Source organism: Vicugna pacos, unplaced genomic scaffold (assembly GCF_048564905.1).
Source record: "Vicugna pacos unplaced genomic scaffold, VicPac4 scaffold_20, whole genome shotgun sequence".
Classification (NCBI taxonomy): Eukaryota; Metazoa; Chordata; class Mammalia; order Artiodactyla; family Camelidae; genus Vicugna; species Vicugna pacos.
This window is the reverse complement of record NW_027328741.1, coordinates 6,255,401-6,280,418: the sequence shown is the minus strand read 5'-3', so window position 1 is coordinate 6,280,418 and position 25,018 is coordinate 6,255,401. Positions and strand designations below refer to the sequence as shown.

The window sequence follows — 25,018 nt, the reverse complement described above, 5'->3', positions numbered from 1 at the left end:
TTCTTGGAATTTCAGCCCCCATGAATCCAATGGATCCATGTCCTGAGAGTGTGGGTGTTTCAGCAGAAATCAGGCGACGCATATGTATTCCGGGTGTACGGATATTATAGGAACATAAGTCTCCTTTAGTGGGTCCCTGTGTACTGTGAACTGTTAGAAAGTTTAAAGACGTGTGAAACCATCAACTGAAAAGGGACACACTTCCCTCCATTGGTACGGTGCATAGAGCTCTGAACAAAAGGAAAGAGGGAAGAAGAAAGGCCCATGGGACGCTAGTGGGTAGAATCACATTTACCTTAGGAACCTCTCGTCGGATGCAGCCCCTCCCCCAACACTGACAAGATGCAGCAGCCATTGGGGATGGCAGTTAGCGGTTGGATTCCAGGTGGAATGTTGGTGTGTACCGCTTGGCTTGTTGTGGCTGTTGGATCCTAGGGAACCGGGCAGAGTTCTGTGGGTGGATCAGTGTGAAGGAGGGGCTGCCGCCCTCTGTGGAGCTTGACTTAGGTGTTTGGTTCGGGAAGCTGTGTAAGTTCGAGATACTGCTGCTGCCCAAAGTCCTGAGTTCACAGGTCAGTTTCCAGAAACTGAAAGGGCAGAGAGTGGAAGATCTGCAAGTCATCAGCTTACTGGTCAGGCTCCGAGGTACTTTCAGACTTGCCCAGTCCTGTTGAAGTCGACTTTAGGGGAGACAAGAAGAGAAGCTGGCCGAAAAGCTGGCTGCACGGATTGAGGAGAGATGCGAACACATGGATGAGAGATATTCTGCTACAATGGAGAATACTGGCGTGGAGACAGCTGTAGAGGATACCAGGCTCAAAAGACATTCATGAGACATATTGAACCTCGCTGATACTGGCAGAAACATACGGAATGCCAACGTGGACTTGAGGAAGTTCCTCAATTCTCTTCTCCAAGAACGGGTCCAACGTTTCTGACGTCTGAAAGAGAAGAGATGGCAGAGATGATCAAAACGCTCCTGTTCTTGGAAGTGGTCGTGAGAATCCACACGTCCCAAGGGGCATTCCCAAGCCATTCAGACCAGAATTCACCAAGCCCAGGTAAAACATTTCCCAGGTTTGGGCCTAGCTAGAAAGCACTTGCCTTTCCATCCCCTTCACTCAGGCATCCATTTTGAAGGATCAGTACCTGAGCTGCAATGAAGCCATTACGAGAAGAGCAAGCGCCTCCTAGAACCAGAATTCCTCCAGCTTCACACTCTGTGAACAACAGTGAACTCCTTAAAGGTCAAATAGTCTCGGCTGAAATAGATAGGTATTGAATACTTAGCTCAAACCTAGAAAAGATGGCCTTCCGCTAGATTCAGCAAATGTTGTTTTTATGTCTTCCCTGGGGTGAAGGGAGTGTGGTAAGTGAGGGGAATCTTTGACTGAACTTGAATCTGTATTAGGCCTCAGTTTTTCAAGACAGTATAGGTAAATAGTACAAGACAGAATGTGAACTGTACTGTAAAAGTCGCCAATGATATTAAAGACACAGCTTATGTGGATTGTCTTTCACTTGAGTCAAGCCCCCGTGGGCACTATATCATGCGGGTGCAACTTGGTTGCGTTAAATGGCTTTACCAATCATGATCGGATGATTAAGCGTTCTCATCACTGATAGAAGAACACCTGGTTCTCAATAGACTACAATAGCTGAGGCAGGGTTCTCATAGCTCTAATGCCTCTAGGTGCTTTTGGATTCCAACCTAAATGTATATATTTGTTTTGTTTTCTCTAGTAATTTCCTAGAGAGGGATGTTACCCCTTGAAATGCCAACATTGGCCAGTAGGTGTCATTGGGAGTAAAGGGCATCACATGCACAAGTATATACAAGGTTTGGGGTTATTTCATATTTCCAATAGTTATTTCATGGTTCCTGTTGTGTTCGGAGGCTTCAACCGTTAAGAGCTGACATGAACCCTTGAACAGTTTGGACTGCTAGTTTGCATTCTATCTGTCTAGGTTTTCCGTAGAGCTGACACAATGTTACCAAAATTGACAAGTCTGGCTTCTAGGTCGATTGAGTGTGTTTTAAAAAATAACTTCATTTTCGTATAACTCCCAAAACATGTAAATGAATTCTGTTAAAATTCATAAAGACTGCAAATGAGATATCAACACAATGTCAAAACAGGTGTCTTCGGACAATCCCTCCCACCACGGCTGTATAGAAACAAAGAGCTAAGCAAATATCACATTTCTGTGAAATGTGTCTGGATAGTGTTGATTCATCGATGCCCAGTTGGCAGAGAAGAAATGCAACCTGAACTCACTCGCTCCCATGTACAGAGCAATGGAAACAACCACTCACCCAGCCCTTGGCACAGGACACTTGCCGAAGAGAAGTCTGTTACTTCCAGAGACAGGATGAGGCCTATGAACACCTGGAAGCAGGAGAATGCAATGCAGGAAATGGAAACCAGTGCAGGGTCTGACCCCTGGTGATGGAGCAACAAGGGTGAAACTCTGTTTAACTTGGACGCACACTCTCAAGCGGACAGGAGACATGGGATAGAAGGTGATGTGCTGAGATTTACAAGAGTGCACAGCAGATGCTTGGCTGACAGAACTCAAAGTAACCAGCGCAAAATATCCCCACAGTTGATTCTGAGTCTAAGATCCCAGCTGTCAAATTTGAGGTAGCAGAGGCAACGGTCAGTGAGGGATAGGGCTACGGATGATGGCACACGCTGAGTCCCAGGGATCTGGAGTGCGTTGTGGGATGTGGTGGGTCGAATCAAGAGAGCAAACCGAACTGTGTACCAAGGATAAACCAATCACACTGGCAGCGCGGTTGAGATTGCCGATATGTCCCATGGCCTCACCCAGTGTATCTGCAAGACCAGGGACCAATTGGGCATTTTGCCAATAGAGCACGTGTGGGGCTGAATCAGAGATATCGTGCATCTGGTCTGAGAGGTCCAGGGGGACTTGGGTTTGAAATCAGAATGAAAAGTTTTAGGATCTGCTGCATTCAAAACCTGGGATGGGATTATGGTTTGGTTTGAGACACAGGATGCGCAACAGCTCTGTTGTTGCCTTTGTGCACCCGTGCCACAAGGATGAGAGGACAAGGAAGAGTGGTCCAAGACTACAGCGTGAGAAGAGGAAGCATTTTTTCAGCACTATCTCCCAAAACCGTATGATATATTTTGGATGGCACAGGCACTGTAAGACACCGAGGATAACAAGGTAGATCTGCAGGATCATTCCACCTGGTCCTGATGTTTGACATCCATAGATATGCTTCCACTGTTGTTTATGTAGACAGAGAAATTCTGGGAATTTCTGATTCCTTTGGGACATTCCCGTGGCACAACAAAGCACAAGCGCACTCTCAGTTTGCTCTTTTGGAAACACTCCAAAATGACATAGAGCAGAATGCAGAGCTGAGAAATTTTAGAAGCTTCATTTCCACATGAGGATGTGTCCTGCGCACTTTCAGAGTTGTGAGATAAGCGTAATCAAAATGAAGTTATGCTAATCGAAATAGTATGGGTTGTTCATCAAAACTAATGAAACACCAGCAATTGGAGATATACCAGACAACACACACAGGAACACGATATGGCATCAATGTCTAGGAGAAATTGTCCTCACAGAAATCCCATGGAATTGCGTAGAGACAAGAGTCTAAAATTTTCAATTAACAAAGCCATAGAAGTCTACATTAGATACCTGATATTACCTGACCAGTAGAGATGAAGAAGTACAGTAAAAGAAACAGGAAGTACCATTTTCACTTCCAAAGATATTGAAGGCCCAAAAGATAAGCTTCCAAACAACTAGACTGCAAAACGCTATACAGACCAAGTGTTGAAAATGGAGGTTAGGAAATCCCTGAAGAACAACAGTGTCTCAGAATCCCAAAAGGCAGAATACCAGAAAAGGGAATAGAAAGTCTAAAGACGAGCCAAAAAATGTCAGAAAACTCAATGGATGTGATAATATCAGGGCAAAATTCAGTCCTAAGCAGACTTGATAATGCAGAGGGACGCGTGAATGTCTCTGAACACAGGGGAACAGAAATCCCTCGGTCAGAAGCGGACATAGGAATGCAAGTGCAAACCAATGAAAACATTGCTGTTGAATACTGGGTTAAGACAGGGCATGAAAGACTAGAATTCATAAGATTCCCAGATGGAAATGAAAGAGATAAAGAAACAAAAAATGTCTGAAAATTTATCTGTAGAAAAATCAGACTGAAAAATGCTGAAAGCCAAGAAAGTATCATCAATGCGAATTCAGGAATTACACAGCATCCAAATTAGGTGGAATCCCAATAGACCTACCAGCAGCTGTATGATTCAAATCAACATATTTCACGAATATCCCAGTGATTTAAAATGCACCTGGAGGAAACAACATAATCACAAGGGAACCTCCAGAGGGGATTCAGCTGATATCTCGGAAGCAATATTGCAGGAGAGGGAGGAGTTCCAGGACACAGACCATATCCTGAATAGCCAAATGCTGCCACCTAGGGTAGCCTATGACCCATGACCACCGTTTCTAATAACGGCAGTGCTAGAGAAATCCACAAACCGGCAAATCTTAAAAGAATTCAGCAGTTCAAAACTTCTTCTAAAAGGAAGGTTGAGAATACTCCCCTGAATATAAAAGCAGCAAGATGAAATGGAAAGAATAAAACCATCATTGGAAATGCAAAAAGAGCATGAGTGGCAAAGAAGAAACAAGAAGAAGGCAAGGAGGACATCAAAACCCTAAAATGGGAGAGGGAAGCAGGAAATGATAGGTGATTGGAAGCACTCTCTTAAGTGAATCAGATTATTTGACACTCTGTTTAATCGAAAGGAGAGATGCATGGTCTGACGTGTTTGCAAAACAAACGAGAAGCAGACCAACAAAGAATCAAAACAACAAACAAGCACCAAAAGGGTACGGTTGGCTGATATTTACCAAGGGAAACATGACTATTCAAAAGAAAATACTCAAGGTGATGTCAAGGATCATTCAGCATGCATCGACCCAGTATCGCTGCTTGCATGTACTCAGCACATTTGTATTCGGAAATCAGAGGTGTACATATATATTCGAAAATTTTGATTCATAAGAGCATATCGTGACCTAACCCCAATGCCGATTTGGAATCAAATGGATTCCTAAACCGTGATGTAGACTTGTATGTCTTCCAACAGAATAAAGGAATGCCATATTGTATGCAAAGTAGAGAAGAAATGTAAGAAGCCTATAACAAAGGCAAGTAGCTCTGCCAAGTTGTACTAACTGCAAAAGAGACAGACTTTAAAGTGCACATTGGGGTTGGATTCATTTCTTGGAATTTCAGCCCCCATGAAACAAATGGATCCATGTCCTGAGAGTGCGGGTGTTTCAGCAGAAATCAGGCGACGCATATGTATTCCGGGTGTACGGATATTATAGGAACATAAGTCTCCTTTAGTGGGTCTCTGTGTACTGTGAACTGTTAGAAAGTTTAAAGACGTGTGAAACCATAAACTGAAAAGGGACACACTTCCCTCCATTGGTACTGTGCATACAGATATGAACAAAAGGAAAGAGGGAAGAAGAAAGGCCCATGGGACGCTAGTGGGTAGAATCACATTTACCTTAGGAACCTCTCGTCGGATGCAGCCTCTCCCCCAACACTGACAAGATGCAGCAGCCATTGGGGATGGCAGTTAGCGGTTGGATTCCAGGTGGAATGTTGGTGTGTACCTCGAGGCTTGTTGTGGCTGTTGGATCCAAGGTAACCGGGTAGAGTTCTGTGGGTGGATAAGTGTGATGGAGGGGCTGCCGCCCTCTGTGGAGCTTGGCTTGGTGTTTGTTCCAGGAAGCAGTGTAAGTTCGAGATACTGCTGCTGCCCAAATACCTGAGTTCACAGGTCAGTTTCCAGAAACTGAAAGGGCAGACAGTGGAAGATCTGCCTGTCATCAGCTTACTGGTCAGGCTCCGAGGTACTTTCAGACTTGCCCAGTCCTGGTGAAGTCGACTTTAGGGGAGACACGAAGAGAAGCTGGCCAAAATGCTGGCTGCACGGATTGAGGAGATATGCGAACACATGGATGAGAGATGTTCTGCTACAATGGAGAATACAGGCGTGGAGACAGCTGTAGAGGATACCAGGCTCAAAAGTCATTCATGAGACATATTGAAACTCTCTGATACTGGCAGAAACATAGGGAGTGCCAACGTGGACTTGAGGAAGTTCTTCAATTCTCTTCTGCAAGAACGGGTCCAAGGTCCCTGACGTCTGCAAGAGAAGAAATGGCAGAGATGATCAAAACGCTCCTGTTCATGGAAGAGGTCGTGAGAATCCACACGTCCCAAGGGGCATTCCCAAGCCATTCAGACCAGAATTCACCAAGCCCAGGTAAGCCTTTTCCCAGGTTTGGGCCTAGCTAGCAAGCACTTGCCCTTCCCTCCCCAACTCTCAGTCATCCATTTTGAAGGATCAGTACCTGAGCTGCAATGAAGCCATTACGAGAAGAGCAAGCCCCTCCTAGAATCAGAGTTCCTCCAGCTTCACTCTCTGTGAACAACAGTGAACACCTTAAAGGTCAAATAGTCTCGGCTGAAATAGATAAAATTGAATACTTAGCTCACACCTAGAAACGATGTCCTTCCGCTAGATTCAGCAAATGCTGTGTTTATGTCTTCCCTGGGGTGAAGGGAGTGTGGTAAGTGAGGGGAATCTTTGACTGAACATGAATCTGTATTAGGCTTCAGTTTTTCAAGACAGTGAAGGTAAATAGTACAAGTCAGAAAGTGAACTGAACTGTAAAAGTCGCCAATGACATTAAAGACACAGCTTATGTGGATCGTCTTTCACTTGAGTCAAGCCCCCGGGGGCACTATATCATGGGGGTGCAGACTTGGTTGCGTTAAATGGCTTTAAACTACAGGATCGGATGATTAAGCGTTCTCAACACTGATAGAAAAACACCTGGTTCTCAATAGACTAGCATAACTGCAGCAGGATTCTCCTAGCTAGAATGCCTCTAGGTGCTTTTGGATTCAAACCTAAATGTATATATTTGGGTTGTTTCCTCTTGTATTTTCCTAGAGAGGGATGTTACCCCTTGAAATGCCAACATTGTCCAGTAGGTGTCATTGGGATACAGGGCACCACATGCACAAGTGTATCCAAGGTTGGGGGTTATTCCATGTTTCCAAAAGTTATTTCATGGTTCCTGTTGGTTTCGGAGGCTTCAACCTTAAAGAGCTGACATGACCCCTTGAACATTTGGACTGCTAGTTTGCATTCTATCTGTCTAGCTTTTCCGTAGAGCTGACACAATGTTACCAAAATTGACAAGTCTGGCTTCTAGGTCGATTTAGTGTGTTTCAAAAAATAACTCCATTTTCGTATAACTCCCAAAACATATAAATGAGTTCTGTTAAACTTCTTAAAGACTGCAAATGGGATATCAACACAATGTCAAAATAGTTGTCTTCGGACAATCCCTCCCACCACGGCTGTATAGAAACAAAGAGCTAAGCAAATATCACATTTCTGTGAAATGTATCTGGATAGTGTTGATTCATCGATGCCCAGTTGGCAGAGAAGAAGTGCAACCTGCACTCACTCGCTCCCATGTACAGAGCAATGGAAACATCCACTCACCCAGCCCTTAGCATAGGACACTGGCCGAAGAGAGGTCTGTTACTCCCAAAGACAGGATGAGGCCTCAGGACACCTGGAAGCAGGAGAATGCAAAGCAGGGAATGGAAACCAGTGCAGGTTCGGACCCCTGGTGATGGAGCAACGAGGGTGAAACTCTGTTTAACTTGGACGCACACTCTCAAGCGGACAGGAGACATGGGTTTGAAGGTGATGTGCTGAGATTTACAAAGGTGCACAGCAGATGCTTGGCTGAGAGAACTCAAAGAAACCAGCGCAAAATATCCCCACAGTTAATTCTGAGACCAAGATCCAAGCTGCCAAATTTGAGGTAGCAGAGGCAATGGTCAGTGAGGCATAGAGCTACCGATTTTGGCACACGCTGAGTCTCAGGGATCTGGAGTGCGTTGTGGGATGTGGTGGGTCGAATCAAGAGAGCAAACCGAACTGTGTACCAATAATAAATCAACCACACTGGTCGCGCGGTTGCGATTACCGATATGTCCCATGGCCACACCCAGTACATCTGCAGGACCAAGGACCAATTGGGAATTTTGCCAATAGAGCACGTGTGGGGCTGAATCAGAGATATCGTGCATCTGGTCTGAGGGATCCAGGGGGCCTTGAATTTGAAATCAGAATGAAAAGCCTTAGGATATGCTACATTCTTAACCTGGGCTGGGATTATGGTTTGGTTTGAGTCACAGGATGCGCAACAACTCTGTGGTTGCCTTCGTGCACCCGTGACACAAGGATGAGAGGACAAGGAAGAGTGGTCCAAGTCCACAGCGTGAGAAGAGGAAGCATTCCCTTCAGCACTATCTCCCAAAAGCGGATGCTACATTTTGGATGGCACCGGCACGGTACGGCACCTAGGACAACAAGGAAGGTCTGCGGGATCATTCCAGCAGGCCCTGATATGTGACATCCATAGATATGCTTCCACTGGTGTTTCTGTAGACAGAGAAGCTCTGGAAAGAACTGATTTCATTGGGACATTCCCGTGGCAATAAAAAGCAGCAGAGCACTCTCAGTTTGCTGTTTTGGAAACACTCCAAAATGACATAGAGAAGAATGCAGAGCTGAGAACTTTTAGAAGCTTCATTTCCACAAGAGGAAGTGTCCTGTGCACTTTCAGAAGTGTGAGATAAGTATAATCAAAATGAAGTTATGCTAATCGAAGTAGTATGGGTTGTTCATCACAACTAATGCAACACCAGCAATTGGAGATATACCAAACAACACACACAGGTACAGGTTATGGCATCAATGCCTAGGAGAAATTGTCCTCACAGAAATCCCATGGAATTGCGTAGAGACAAGAGTCTAAAATTTTCAATTAACAAAGCCCTAGAAGTCTACATTAGATACCTGATATTACCTGACCAGTAGAGATGAAGAAGAACAGTAAAAGAAACAGGAAGTACCATTTTCAGTTCCAAAGATATTGAAGGCGCAAAAGATAAGCTTTCAAACAACTAGTCTGCAAAACGCTATCCAGAACAAGTGTTGAAAATGAAGGTCAGGAAAACACTGAAGAACACCAGTGTCTCAGAATCACAAAAGGCAGAATACCAGAAAAGGGGAAGAGAAAGTCTCAACACGAGCCAAAAATATCAGGAAACTCAATGGTTGTGATAATATCAGGGCTAAAATTCAGTCCTTAGCAGACTAGATAATGCAGAGGGACGCGTGAATGACTGTGAAGACAGGGGAAGAGAAAAACCTCGGTCAGAAGCAGACATAGGAAAGCAAGTGCAAACAAATGAAAACATTGCAGTTGAACCCTGGGTTAAGACAGGGCATGAAAGAATAGAAATCATGAGTCCCAGATGGAAAAGCAAGAGATAAAGAAACAAAAAATGTCTGAAAATTTATCTGTAGAAAAATCAGACTGAAACTTGCTGAAAGCCAAGAAAGAATCATCTATGCGAATTCAGGAATTACACAGCATCCGAAGGAGGTGGAATCCCAATAGACCTACCAGCAGCTGTATGATTCAAATCAACAAAGTTCACGAATATCCGAGTGATTTAAAATGCACCTGGAGGAAACAACATAGTCACAAGGAAACCTCCAGAGGGGTTTCAGCTGATATCTCGGCAGCAATATTGCAGGACAGGGAGGAGTGCCAGGACACAGACCATATCCTGAATGGCCAAATGCTGCCACCTAGGGTAGCCTATGCCACATGAACACCATTTCAAATAACGGCAGAGCTAGAGAATTCTACAGACCGGCAAATCTTAAAAGAATTCAGCAGTTCAAAAGTTTTTCTAAAAGAAAGGTTGAGAAAACTCCCCTGAATAGAAAAGCAGCAAGATGGAATGGAAAGAAGAAACCATTATTGGAAATGCAAGCAGAGCATGTGTGGCAGAGAAGAAAGAAGAAGAACTTAAGGAGGACATCAAAACCCTAAAGATGGGAGAGGGAAGCAGGAAATCATAGGTGATTGGAAGCACTCTCTTAAGTGAATCAGCTTATTTGACTCTGTTTGAAGCGAAAGGAGAGATGCATGGCCTGACGTGTTTGCAAAACAAGCGAGAAGAAGACCAACAAAGAATCAAACCAACAAACAAGCACCAAAATGGTATGGTTGGCTGACATATACAAAGGGAACCATGAGTATTCAAAAGAAAATACTCAAGGTGAGGTCAAGGGTCATTCAGAACGCATCGACCCAGTATCGTGGCTTGCATGTACTCAGCACACTTGTATTCGGAAATCAGAAGCGTGCATTCATATTCGTAAATTTTGATTCATAAGAGCATATCGTGACCTAACACTAATGCCGATTTGGAATCAAATGGTTTCCTAGTCCGTGATGTAGACTTGTATGTCTACATCTTCCAACAGGATGAAGGAATGCCATATTCTAGGCTACGTAGAGAAGAAATGTAAGAAGCCTATAACAAAGGCAAGTAGCTCTGCCAAAGTGTACTAAGTGCAAAAGAGACCGACAGCAAAGTGCACATTGGGGTTGGTTTCATTTCTTGGAATTTCAGCCCCCATGAATCCAATGGATCCATGTCCTGAGAGTGTGGGTGTTTCAGCAGAAATCAGGCGACGCATATGTATTCCGGGTGTACGGATATTATAGGAACATAAGTCTCCTTTAGTGGGTCCCTGTGTACTGTGAACTGTTAGAAAGTTTAAAGACGTGTGAAACCATCAACTGAAAAGGGACACACTTCCCTCCATTGGTACGGTGCATAGAGCTCTGAACAAAAGGAAAGAGGGAAGAAGAAAGGCCCATGGGACGCTAGTGGGTAGAATCACATTTACCTTAGGAACCTCTCGTCGGATGCAGCCCCTCCCCCAACACTGACAAGATGCAGCAGCCATTGGGGATGGCAGTTAGCGGTTGGATTCCAGGTGGAATGTTGGTGTTTACCGCGAGGCTTGTTGTGGCTGTTGGATCCTAGGGAACCGGGCAGAGTTCTGTGGGTGGATCAGTGTGATGGCGGGGCTGCCGCCCTCTGTGGAGCTTGGCTTAGGTGTTTGGTCCGGGAAGCTGTGTAAGTTCGAGATACTGCTGCTGCCCAAAGACCTGAGGTCACAGGTCAGTTTCCAGAACCTGAAAGGGCAGACAGTGGAAGATCTGCCTGTCATCAGCTTACTGGTCAGGCTCCGAGGTACTTTCAGACTTGCCCAGTCCTGGTGAAGTCGACTTTAGGGGAGACACGAAGAGAAGCTGGCCGATAAGCTGGCTGCACGGATTGAGGAGAGATGCGAACACATGGATGAGAGATGTTCTGCTACAATGGAGAATACTGGCGTGGAGACAGCTGTAGAGGATACCAGGCTCAAAAGACATTCATGAGACATATTGAAACTCACTGATAGAGGCAGAAACATACGGAGTGCCAACGTGGACTTGAGGAAGTTCCTCAATTCTCTTCTCCAATAACGGGTCCAAGGTCCCTGACGTCTGAAGGAGAAGAAATGGCAGAGATGATCAAAACGCTCCTGTTCTTGGAAGAGGTCGTGAGAATCCACACGTCCCAAGGGGCATTCCCAAGCCATTCAGACCAAAATTCAACAAGCCCAGGTAAGCCTTTTCCCAGGTTTGGGCCTAGCTAGTGAGCACTTGCCCTTGCCTCCCCTCCACTCAGGCATCCATTTTGAAGGATCAGTACCTGAGCTGCAATGAAGCCATTACGAGAAGAGCAAGCCCCTCCTAGAATCAGAGTTCCTCCAGCTTCACTCTCTGTGAACAACAGTGAACACCTTAAAGGTCAAATAGTCTCGGCTGAAATAGATAAAATTGAATACTTAGCTCACACCTAGAAACGATGTCCTTCCGCTAGATTCAGCAAATGTTGTGTTTATGTCTTCCCTGGGGTGAAGGGAGTGTGGTAAGTGAGGGGAATCTTTGACTGAACATGAATCTGTATTAGGCTTCAGTTTTTCAAGACAGTGAAGGTAAATAGTGCCAGTCAGAAAGTGAACTGAACTGTAAAAGTCGCCAATGACATTAAAGACACAGCTTATGTGGATCGTCTTTCACTTGAGTCAAGCCCCCGGGGGCACTATATCATGGGGGTGCAGACTTGGTTGCGTTAAATGGCTTTAAACTACAGGATCGGATGATTAAGCGTTCTCAACACTGATAGAAAAACACCTGGTTCTCAATAGACTAGCATAACTGCAGCAGGATTCTCCTAGCTAGAATGCCTCTAGGTGCTTTTGGATTCAAACCTAAATGTATATATTTGGTTTGGTTCCTCTTGTATTTTCCTAGAGAGGGATGTTACCCCTTGAAATGCCAACATTGGCCAGTAGGTGTCATTGGGATACAGGGCACCACATGCACAAGTGTATCCAAGGTTGGGGGTTATTCCATGATTCCAAAAGTTATTTCATGGTTCCTGTTGGTTTCGGAGGCTTCAACCTTAAAGAGCTGACATGACCCCTTGAACAGTTTGGACTGCTAGTTTGCATTCTATCTGTCTAGCTTTTCCGTAGAGCTGACACAATGTTACCAAAATTGACAAGTCTGGCTTCTAGGTCGATTTAGTGTGTTTCAAAAAATAACTCCATTTTCGTATAACTCCCAAAACATATAAATGAGTTCTGTTAAACTTCTTAAAGTCTGCAAATGGGATATCAACACAATGTCAAAATAGTTGTCTTCGGACAATCCCTCCCACCACGGCTGTATAGAAACAAAGAGCTAAGCAAATATCACATTTCTGTGAAATGTATCTGGATAGTGTTGATTCATCGATGCCCAGTTGGCAGAGAAGAAGTGCAACCTGCACTCACTCGCTCCCATGTACAGAGCAATGGAAACATCCACTCACCCAGCCCTTAGCATAGGACACTGGCCGAAGAGAGGTCTGTTACTCCCAAAGACAGGATGAGGCCTCAGGACACCTGGAAGCAGGAGAATGCAAAGCAGGGAATGGAAACCAGTGCAGGTTCGGACCCCTGGTGATGGAGCAACGAGGGTGAAACTCTGTTTAACTTGGACGCACACTCTCAAGCGGACAGGAGACATGGGTTTGAAGGTGATGTGCTGAGATTTACAAGAGTGCACAGCAGATGCTTGGCTGAGAGAACTCAAAGAAACCAGCGCAAAATATCCCCACAGTTAATTCTGAGACCAAGATCCCAGCTGCCAAATTTGAGGTAGCAGAGGCAATGGTCAGTGAGGCATAGAGCTACGGATGATGGCACACGCTGAGTCTCATGGATCTGGAGTGCGTTGTGGGATATGGTGGGTCGAATCAAGAGAGCAAACCGAACTGTGTACCAATAATAAATCAACCACACTGGTCGCGCGGTTGTGATTACCGATATGTCCCATGGCCACACCCAGTACATCTGCAGGACCAGGGACCAATTGGGAATTTTGCCAATAGAGCACGTGTGGGGCTGAATCAGAGATATCGTGCATCTGGTCTGAGGGATCCAGGGGGCCTTGAATTTGAAATCAGAATGAAAAGCCTTAGGATATGCTACATTCATAACCTGGGCTGGGATTATGGTTTGGTTTGAGTCACAGGATGCGCAACAACTCTGTGGTTGCCTTCGTGCACCCGTGCCACAAGGATGAGAGGACAAGGAAGAGTGGTCCAAGTCCACAGTGTGAGAAGAGGAAGCATTCCCTTCAGCACTATCTCCCAAAAGCGGATGCTACATTTTGGATGGCACCGGCACGGTACGGCACCTAGGACAACAAGGAAGGTCTGCGGGATCATTCCAGCAGGCCCTGATATGTGACATCCATAGATATGCTTCCACTGGTGTTTCTGTAGACAGAGAAGCTCTGGAAAGAACTGATTTCATTGGGACATTCCCGTGGCAATAAAAAGCAGCAGAGCACTCTCAGTTTGCTGTTTTGGAAACACTCCAAAATGACATAGAGAAGAATGCAGAGCTGAGAACTTTTAGAAGCTTCATTTCCACAAGAGGAAGTGTCCTGTGCACTTTCAGAAGTGTGAGATAAGTATAATCAAAATGAAGTTATGCTAATCGAAGTAGTATGGGTTGTTCATCACAACTAATGCAACACCAGCAATTGGAGATATACTAAACAACACACACAGGTACAGGTTATGGCATCAATGCCTAGGAGAAATTGTCCTCACAGAAATCCCAAGGAATTGCGTAGAGACAAGAGTCTAAAATTTTCAATTAACAAAGCCCTAGAAGTCTACATTAGATACCTGATATTACCTGACCAGTAGAGATGAAGAAGAACAGTAAAAGAAACAGGAAGTACCATTTTCAGTTCCAAAGATATTGAAGGCACAAAAGATAAGCTTTCAAACAACTAGTCTGCAAAACGCTATCCAGAACAAGTGTTGAAAATGAAGGTCAGGAAAACACTGAAGAACACCAGTGTCTCAGAATCACAAAAGGCAGAATACCAGAAAACTTTAAGAGAATGTCTAAAGACGAGCCAAAAAATATCAGGAAACTCAATGGATGTGATTATATCAAGGCTAAAGTTCAGTCCTAAGCAGACTAGATAATGCAGAGGGACGCGTGAATGACTGTGAAGACAGGGGAAGAGAAAAACCTCGGTCAGAAGCAGACATAGGAAATCAAGTGTAAACAAATGAAAACATTGCAGTTGAACCCTGGGTTAAGACAGGGCATGAAAGAATAGAAATCATGAGTCCCAGATGGAAAAGCAAGAGATAAAGAAACAAAAAATGTCTGAAAATTTATCTGTAGAAAAATCAGACTGAAACTTGCTGAAAGCCAAGAAAGAATCATCTATGCGAATTCAGGAATTACACAGCATCCGAAGGAGGTGGAATCCCAATAGACCTACCAGCAGCTGTATGATTCAAATCAACAAAGTTCACGAATATCCGAGTGATTTAAAATGCACCTGGAGGAAACAACATAGTCACAAGGAAACCTCCAGAGGGGTTTCAGCTGATATCTCGGCAGCAATATTGCAGGACAGGGAGGAGTGCCAGGACACAGACCATATCCTGAATGGCCAAATGCTGCCACCTAGGGTAGCCTATGACCCATGACCACCGTTTCTAATAACGGCAGAGCTAGAGAATTCTACAGACCGGCAAATCTTAAAAGAATTCAGCAGTTCAAAAGTTTTTCTAAAAGAAAGGTTGAGAAAACTCCCCTGAATAGAAAAGCAGCAAGATGGAATGGAAAGAAGAAACCATTATTGGAAATGCAAGAAGAGCATGTGTGGCAGAGAAGAAAGAAGAAGAACTTAAGGAGGACATCAAAACCCTAAAGATGGGAGAGGGAAGCAGGAAATCATAGGTGATTGGAAGCACTCTCTTAAGTGAATCAGCTTATTTGACTCTGTTTGAAGCGAAAGGAGAGATGCATGGCCTGACGTGTTTGCAAAACAAGCGAGAAGAAGACCAACAAAGAATCAAACCAACAAACAAGCACCAAAATGGTATGGTTGGCTGACATATACAAAGGGAACCATGAGTATTCAAAAGAAAATACTCAAGGTGAGGTCAAGGGTCATTCAGAACGCATCGACCCAGTATCGTGGCTTGCATGTACTCAGCACACTTGTATTCGGAAATCAGAAGCGTGCATTCATATTCGTAAATTTTGATTCATAAGAGCATATCGTGACCTAACACTAATGCCGATTTGGAATCAAATGGTTTCCTAGTCCGTGATGTAGACTTGTATGTCTTCCAACAGGATGAAGGAATGCCATATTCTAGGCTACGTAGAGAAGAAATGTAAGAAGCCTATAACAAAGGCAAGTAGCTCTGCCAAAGTGTACTAAGTGCAAAAGAGACCGACAGCAAAGTGCACATTGGGGTTGGTTTCATTTCTTGGAATTTCAGCCCCCATGAATCCAATGGATCCATGTCCTGAGAGTGTGGGTGTTTCAGCAGAAATCAGGCGACGCATATGTATTCCGGGTGTACGGATATTATAGGAACATAAGTCTCCTTTAGTGGGTCCCTGTGTACTGTGAACTGTTAGAAAGTTTAAAGACGTGTGAAACCATCAACTGAAAAGGGACACACTTCCCTCCATTGGTACGGTGCATAGAGCTCTGAACAAAAGGAAAGAGGGAAGAAGAAAGGCCCATGGGACGCTAGTGGGTAGAATCACATTTACCTTAGGAACCTCTCGTCGGATGCAGCCCCTCCCCCAACACTGACAAGATGCAGCAGCCATTGGGGATGGCAGTTAGCGGTTGGATTCCAGGTGGAATGTTGGTGTTTACCGCGAGGCTTGTTGTGGCTGTTGGATCCTAGGTAACCGGGCAGAGTTCTGTGGGTGGATCAGTGTGATGGCGGGGCTGCCGCCCTCTGTGGAGCTTGGCTTAGGTGTTTGGTCCGGGAAGCTGTGTAAGTTCGAGATACTGCTGCTGCCCAAAGACCTGAGGTCACAGGTCAGTTTCCAGAACCTGAAAGGGCAGACAGTGGAAGATCTGCCTGTCATCAGCTTACTGGTCAGGCTCCGAGGTACTTTCAGACTTGCCCAGTCCTGGTGAAGTCGACTTTAGGGGAGACACGAAGAGAAGCTGGCCGATAAGCTGGCTGCACGGATTGAGGAGAGATGCGAACACATGGATGAGAGATGTTCTGCTACAATGGAGAATACTGGCGTGGAGACAGCTGTAGAGGATACCAGGCTCAAAAGACATTCATGAGACATATTGAAACTCACTGATAGAGGCAGAAACATACGGAGTGCCAACGTGGACTTGAGGAAGTTCCTCAATTCTCTTCTCCAATAACGGGTCCAAGGTCCCTGACGTCTGAAGGAGAAGAAATGGCAGAGATGATCAAAACGCTCCTGTTCTTGGAAGAGGTCGTGAGAATCCACACGTCCCAAGGGGCATTCCCAAGCCATTCAGACCAAAATTCAACAAGCCCAGGTAAGCCTTTTCCCAGGTTTGGGCCTAGCTAGTGAGCACTTGCCCTTGCCTCCCCTCCACTCAGGCATCCATTTTGAAGGATCAGTACCTGAGCTGCAATGAAGCCATTACGAGAAGAGCAAGCCCCTCCTAGAATCAGAGTTCCTCCAGCTTCACTCTCTGTGAACAACAGTGAACACCTTAAAGGTCAAATAGTCTCGGCTGAAATAGATAAAATTGAATACTTAGCTCACACCTAGAAACGATGTCCTTCCGCTAGATTCAGCAAATGTTGTGTTTATGTCTTCCCTGGGGTGAAGGGAGTGTGGTAAGTGAGGGGAATCTTTGACTGAACATGAATCTGTATTAGGCTTCAGTTTTTCAAGACAGTGAAGGTAAATAGTGCCAGTCAGAAAGTGAACTGAACTGTAAAAGTCGCCAATGACATTAAAGACACAGCTTATGTGGATCGTCTTTCACTTGAGTCAAGCCCCCGGGGGCACTATATCATGGGGGTGCAGACTTGGTTGCGTTAAATGGCTTTAAACTACAGGATCGGATGATTAAGCGTTCTCAACACTGATAGAAAAACACCTGGTTCTCAATAGACTAGCATAACTGCAGCAGGATTCTCCTAGCTAGAATGCCTCTAGGTGCTTTTGGATTCAAACCTAAATGTATATATTTGGTTTGGTTCCTCTTGTATTTTCCTAGAGAGGGATGTTACCCCTTGAAATGCCAACATTGGCCAGTAGGTGTCATTGGGATACAGGGCACCACATGCACAAGTGTATCCAAGGTTGGGGGTTATTCCATGATTCCAAAAGTTATTTCATGGTTCCTGTTGGTTTCGGAGGCTTCAACCTTAAAGAGCTGACATGACCCCTTGAACAGTTTGGACTGCTAGTTTGCATTCTATCTGTCTAGCTTTTCCGTAGAGCTGACACAATGTTACCAAAATTGACAAGTCTGGCTTCTAGGTCGATTTAGTGTGTTTCAAAAAATAACTCCATTTTCGTATAACTCCCAAAACATATAAATGAGTTCTGTTAAACTTCTTAAAGTCTGCAAATGGGATATCAACACAATGTCAAAATAGTTGTCTTCGGACAATCCCTCCCACCACGGCTGTATAGAAACAAAGAGCTAAGCAAATATCACATTTCTGTGAAATGTATCTGGATAGTGTTGATTCATCGGTGCCCAGTTGGCAGAGAAGAAGTGCAACCTGCACTCACTCGCTCCCATGTACAGAGCAATGGAAACATCCACTCACCCAGCCCTTAGCATAGGACACTGGCCGAAGAGAGGTCTGTTACTCCCAAAGACAGGATGAGGCCTCAGGACACCTGGAAGCAGGAGAATGCAAAGCAGGGAATGGAAACCAGTGCAGGTTCGGACCCCTGGTGATGGAGCAACGAGGGTGAAACTCTGTTTAACTTGGACGCACACTCTCAAGCGGACAGGAGACATGGGTTTGAAGGTGATGTGCTGAGATTTACAAGAGTGCACAGCAGATGCTTGGCTGAGAGAACTCAAAGAAACCAGCGCAAAATATCCCCACAGTTAATTCTGAGACCAAGATCCCAGCTGCCAAATTTGAGGTAGCAGAGGCAATGGTCAGTGAGGCATAGAGCTACGGATGATGGCACACGCTGAGTCTCATGGATCTGGAGTGCGTTGTGGGATATGGTGGGTCGAATCAAGAGAGCAAACCGAACTGTGTACCAATAATAAAACAACCACACTGGTCGCGCGGTTGCGATTACCGATATGTCCCATGGCCACACCCAGTACATCTGCAGGACCAGGGACCAATTGGGAATTTTGCCAATAGAGCACGTGTGGGGCTGAATCAGAGATATCGTGCATCTGGTCTGAGGGATCCAGGGGGCCTTGAATTTGAAATCAGAATGAAAAGCCTTAGGATATGCTACATTCATAACCTGGGCTGGGATTATGGTTTGGTTTGAGTCACAGGATGCGCAACAACTCTGTGGTTGCCTTCGTGCACCCGTGCCACAAGGATGAGAGGACAAGGAAGAGTGGTCCAAGTCCACAGCGTGAGAAGAGGAAGCATTCCCTTCAGCACTATCTCCCAAAAGCGGATGCTACATTTTGGATGGCACCGGCACGGTACGGCACCTAGGACAACAAGGAAGGTCTGCGGGATCATTCCAGCAGGCCCTGATATGTGACATCCATAGATATGCTTCCACTGGTGTTTCTGTAGACAGAGAAGCTCTGGAAAGAACTGATTTCATTGGGACATTCCCGTGGCAATAAAAAGCAGCAGAGCATTCTCAGTTTGCTGTTTTGGAAACACTCCAAATTGACATAGAGAAGAATGCAGAGCTGAGAACTTTTAGAAGCTTCATTTCCACAAGAGGAAGTGTCCTGTGCACTTTCAGAAGTGTGAGATAAGTATAATCAAAATGAAGTTATGCTAATCGAAGTAGTATGGGTTGTTCATCACAACTAATGCAACACCAGCAATTTGGAGATATACCAAACAACACACACAGGTACAGGTTATGGCATCAATGCCTAGGAGAAATTGTCCTCACAGAAATCCCAAGGAATTGCGTAGAGACAAGAGTCTAAAATTTTCAATTAACAAAGCCCTAGAAGTCTACATTAGATACCTGATATTACCTGACCAGTAGAGATGAAGAAGAACAGTAAAAGAAACAGGAAGTACCATTTTCAGTTCCAAAGATATTGAAGGCGCAAAAGATAAGCTTTCAAACAACTAGTCTGCAAAACGCTATCCAGAACAAGTGTTGAAAATGAAGGTCAGGAAAACACTGAAGAACACCAGTGTCTCAGAATCACAAAAGGCAGAATACCAGAAAAGGGGAAGAGAAAGTCTCAACACGAGCCAAAAATATCAGGAAACTCAATGGTTGTGATAATATCAGGGCTAAAATTCAGTCCTTAGCAGACTAGATAATGCAGAGGGACGCGTGAATGACTGTGAAGACAGGGGAAGAGAAAAACCTCGGTCAGAAGCAGACATAGGAAAGCAAGTGCAAACAAATGAAAACATTGCAGTTGAACCCTGGGTTAAGACAGGGCATGAAAGAATAGAAATCATGAGTCCCAGATGGAAAAGCAAGAGATAAAGAAACAAAAAATGTCTGAAAATTTATCTGTAGAAAAATCAGACTGAAACTTGCTGAAAGCCAAGAAAGAATCATCTATGCGAATTCAGGAATTACACAGCATCCGAAGGAGGTGGAATCCCAATAGACCTACCAGCAGCTGTATGATTCAAATCAACAAAGTTCACGAATATCCGAGTGATTTAAAATGCACCTGGAGGAAACAACATAGTCACAAGGAAACCTCCAGAGGGGTTTCAGCTGATATCTCGGCAGCAATATTGCAGGACAGGGAGGAGTGCCAGGACACAGACCATATCCTGAATGGCCAAATGCTGCCACCTAGGGTAGCCTATGCCACATGAACACCATTTCAAATAACGGCAGAGCTAGAGAATTCTACAGACCGGCAAATCTTAAAAGAATTCAGCAGTTCAAAAGTTTTTCTAAAAGAAAGGTTGAGAAAACTCCCCTGAATAGAAAAGCAGCAAGATGGAATGGAAAGAAGAAACCATTATTGGAAATGCAAGCAGAGCATGTGTGGCAGAGAAGAAAGAAGAAGAACTTAAGGAGGACATCAAAACCCTAAAGATGGGAGAGGGAAGCAGGAAATCATAGGTGATTGGAAGCACTCTCTTAAGTGAATCAGCTTATTTGACTCTGTTTGAAGCGAAAGGAGAGATGCATGGCCTGACGTGTTTGCAAAACAAGCGAGAAGAAGACCAACAAAGAATCAAACCAACAAACAAGCACCAAAATGGTATGGTTGGCTGACATATACAAAGGGAACCATGAGTATTCAAAAGAAAATACTCAAGGTGAGGTCAAGGGTCATTCAGAACGCATCGACCCAGTATCGTGGCTTGCATGTACTCAGCACACTTGTATTCGGAAATCAGAAGCGTGCATTCATATTCGTAAATTTTGATTCATAAGAGCATATCGTGACCTAACACTAATGCCGATTTGGAATCAAATGGTTTCCTAGTCCGTGATGTAGACTTGTATGTCTTCCAACAGGATGAAGGAATGCCATATTCTAGGCTACGTAGAGAAGAAATGTAAGAAGCCTATAACAAAGGCAAGTAGCTCTGCCAAAGTGTACTAAGTGCAAAAGAGACCGACAGCAAAGTGCACATTGGGGTTGGTTTCATTTCTTGGAATTTCAGCCCCCACGAATCCAATGGATCCATGTCCTGAGAGTGTGGGTGTTTCAGCAGAAATCAGGCGACGCATATGTATTCCGGGTGTACGGATATTATAGGAACATAAGTCTCCTTTAGTGGGTCCCTGTGTACTGTGAACTGTTAGAAAGTTTAAAGACGTGTGAAACCATCAACTGAAAAGGGACACACTTCCCTCCATTGGTACGGTGCATAGAGCTCTGAACAAAAGGAAAGAGGGAAGAAGAAAGGCCCATGGGACGCTAGTGGGTAGAATCACATTTACCTTAGGAACCTCTCGTCGGATGCAGCCCCTCCCCCAACACTGACAAGATGCAGCAGCCATTGGGGATGGCAGTTAGCGGTTGGATTCCAGGTGGAATGTTGGTGTTTACCGCGAGGCTTGTTGTGGCTGTTGGATCCTAGGTAACCGGGCAGAGTTCTGTGGGTGGATCAGTGTGATGGCGGGGCTGCCGCCCTCTGTGGAGCTTGGCTTAGGTGTTTGGTCCGGGAAGCTGTGTAAGTTCGAGATACTGCTGCTGCCCAAAGACCTGAGGTCACAGGTCAGTTTCCAGAACCTGAAAGGGCAGACAGTGGAAGATCTGCCTGTCATCAGCTTACTGGTCAGGCTCCGAGGTACTTTCAGACTTGCCCAGTCCTGGTGAAGTCGACTTTAGGGGAGACACGAAGAGAAGCTGGCCGATAAGCTGGCTGCACGGATTGAGGAGAGATGCGAACACATGGATGAGAGATGTTCTGCTACAATGGAGAATACTGGCGTGGAGACAGCTGTAGAGGATACCAGGCTCAAAAGACATTCATGAGACATATTGAAACTCACTGATAGAGGCAGAAACATACGGAGTGCCAACGTGGACTTGAGGAAGTTCCTCAATTCTCTTCTCCAATAACGGGTCCAAGGTCCCTGACGTCTGAAGGAGAAGAAATGGCAGAGATGATCAAAACGCTCCTGTTCTTGGAAGAGGTCGTGAGAATCCACACGTCCCAAGGGGCATTCCCAAGCCATTCAGACCAAAATTCAACAAGCCCAGGTAAGCCTTTTCCCAGGTTTGGGCCTAGCTAGTGAGCACTTGCCCTTGCCTCCCCTCCACTCAGGCATCCATTTTGAAGGATCAGTACCTGAGCTGCAATGAAGCCATTACGAGAAGAGCAAGCCCCTCCTAGAATCAGAGTTCCTCCAGCTTCACTCTCTGTGAACAACAGTGAACACCTTAAAGGTCAAATAGTCTCGGCTGAAATAGATAAAATTGAATACTTAGCTCACACCTAGAAACGATGTCCTTCCGCTAGATTCAGCAAATGTTGTGTTTATGTCTTCCCTGGGGTGAAGGGAGTGTGGTAAGTGAGGGGAATCTTTGACTGAACATGAATCTGTATTAGGCTTCAGTTTTTCAAGACAGTGAAGGTAAATAGTGCCAGTCAGAAAGTGAACTGAACTGTAAAAGTCGCCAATGACATTAAAGACACAGCTTATGTGGATCGTCTTTCACTTGAGTCAAGCCCCCGGGGGCACTATATCATGGGGGTGCAGACTTGGTTGCGTTAAATGGCTTTAAACTACAGGATCGGATGATTAAGCGTTCTCAACACTGATAGAAAAACACCTGGTTCTCAATAGACTAGCATAACTGCAGCAGGATTCTCCTAGCTAGAATGCCTCTAGGTGCTTTTGGATTCAAACCTAAATGTATATATTTGGGTTGTTTCCTCTTGTATTTTCCTAGAGAGGGATGTTACCCCTTGAAATGCCAACATTGGCCAGTAGGTGTCATTGGGATACAGGGCACCACATGCACAAGTGTATCCAAGGTTGGGGGTTATTCCATGTTTCCAAAAGTTATTTCATGGTTCCTGTTGGTTTCGGAGGCTTCAACCTTAAAGAGCTGACATGACCCCTTGAACAGTTTGGACTGCTAGTTTGCATTCTATCTGTCTAGCTTTTCCGTAGAGCTGACACAATGTTACCAAAATTGACAAGTCTGGCTTCTAGGTCGATTTAGTGTGTTTCAAAAAATAACTCCATTTTCGTATAACTCCCAAAACATGTAAATGAGTTCTGTTAAACTTCTTAAAGACTGCAAATGGGATATCAACACAATGTCAAAATAGTTGTCTTCGGACAATCCCTCCCACCACGGCTGTATAGAAACAAAGAGCTAAGCAAATATCACATTTCTGTGAAATGTATCTGGATAGTGTTGATTCATCGATGCCCAGTTGGCAGAGAAGAAGTGCAACCTGCACTCACTCGCTCCCATGTACAGAGCAATGGAAACATCCACTCACCCAGCCCTTAGCATAGGACACTGGCCGAAGAGAGGTCTGTTACTCCCAAAGACAGGATGAGGCCTCAGGACACCTGGAAGCAGGAGAATGCAAAGCAGGGAATGGAAACCAGTGCAGGTTCGGACCCCTGGTGATGGAGCAACAAGGGTGAAACTCTGTTTAACTTGGACGCACACTCTCAAGCGGACAGGAGACATGGGTTTGAAGGTGATGTGCTGAGATTTACAAGAGTGCACAGCAGATGCTTGGCTGAGAGAACTCAAAGAAACCAGCGCAAAATATCCCCACAGTTAATTCTGAGACCAAGATCCCAGCTGCCAAATTTGAGGTAGCAGAAGCAATGGTCAGTGAGGCATAGAGCTACGGATGATGGCACACGCTGTGTCTCATGGATCTGGAGTGCGTTGTGGGATGTGGTGGGTCGAATCAAGAGAGCAAACCGAACTGTGTACCAATAATAAATCAACCACACTGGTCGCGCTGTTGCCATTACCGATATGTCCCATGGCCACACCCAGTACATCTGCAGGACCAGGGACCAATTGGGAAGTTTGCCAATAGAGCACGTGTGGGGCTGAATCAGAGATATCGTGCATCTGGTCTGAGGGATCCAGGGGGCCTTGAATTTGAAATCAGAATGAAAAGCCTTAGGATATGCTACATTCATAACCTGGGCTGGGATTATGGTTTGGTTTGAGTCACAGGATGCGCAACAACTCTGTGGTTGCCTTCGTGCACCCGTGCCACAAGGATGAGAGGACAAGGAAGAGTGGTCCAAGTCCACAGCGTGAGAAGAGGAAGCATTCCCTTCAGCACTATCTCCCAAAAGCGGATGCTACATTTTGGATGGCACCGGCACGGTACGGCACCTAGGACAACAAGGAAGGTCTGCGGGATCATTCCAGCAGGCCCTGATATGTGACATCCATAGATATGCTTCCACTGGTGTTTCTGTAGACAGAGAAGCTCTGGAAAGAACTGATTTCATTGGGACATTCCCGTGGCAATAAAAAGCAGCAGAGCACTCTCAGTTTGCTGTTTTGGAAACACTCCAAAATGACATAGAGAAGAATGCAGAGCTGAGAACTTTTAGAAGCTTCATTTCCACAAGAGGAAGTGTCCTGTGCACTTTCAGAAGTGTGAGATAAGTATAATCAAAATGAAGTTATGCTAATCGAAGTAGTATGGGTTGTTCATCACAACTAATGCAACACCAGCAATTGGAGATATACTAAACAACACACACAGGTACAGGTTATGGCATCAATGCCTAGGAGAAATTGTCCTCACAGAAATCCCAAGGAATTGCGTAGAGACAAGAGTCTAAAATTTTCAATTAACAAAGCCCTAGAAGTCTACATTAGATACCTGATATTACCTGACCAGTAGAGATGAAGAAGAACAGTAAAAGAAACAGGAAGTACCATTTTCAGTTCCAAAGATATTGAAGGCGCAAAAGATAAGCTTTCAAACAACTAGTCTGCAAAACGCTATCCAGAACAAGTG

The 25,018-nt window shown here is 44.9% G+C and overlaps 1 long non-coding RNA gene across 1 annotated transcript; it reads right to left on the bottom strand.

Moving 5' to 3' along the window:
• Positions 1 to 16,698: 16,698 nt before the first annotated feature.
• Positions 16,699 to 21,649, bottom strand: LOC140694114 (uncharacterized). The gene is made up of 3 exons (XR_012069867.1): positions 21,492 to 21,649; positions 17,048 to 17,118; positions 16,699 to 16,839 (listed from the first exon to the last, which is right to left on the bottom strand). It is a non-coding gene; the product is annotated as an uncharacterized lncRNA (long non-coding RNA).
• Between the last annotated feature and the right edge of the window lie 3,369 nt (positions 21,650 to 25,018).